Source organism: Penaeus vannamei, chromosome 9 (genome assembly GCF_042767895.1).
Source record: "Penaeus vannamei isolate JL-2024 chromosome 9, ASM4276789v1, whole genome shotgun sequence".
Classification (NCBI taxonomy): Eukaryota; Metazoa; Arthropoda; class Malacostraca; order Decapoda; family Penaeidae; genus Penaeus; species Penaeus vannamei.
The window spans coordinates 29,913,636-29,913,962 of NC_091557.1; positions in this window are offsets into that span (position 1 = coordinate 29,913,636).

Consider the following 327-nt stretch of genomic DNA (forward strand, 5'->3'; position numbering starts at 1 on the left):
TGCCTTGGCGGAGGTATGCGCTCTCTGATTGCTTCTAGTTCAGTATGGTGTTATGATTGATTGCTCTAAAAACCTTATTTAGAATCTGAATTCACGATTCACATCATATGTTCGTTTGAAGTATTTTTATTGGTGAAAAAGAGGTCTTCAACGATGAACAACTCTAATCTCGTTTTGTATACACGTTCTGTTTTTTCTCCACTTATTTGTTTGCCTCGCTTTTCTTTTTATCTGTCTCTGATTCTGTCTCTATCTGTTTGTCTGTCTCTGATTCTGTCTCTGTCTGTCTGTCTGCTTCTCTGTGTTTTTATGTCTCCTCTTATGTAT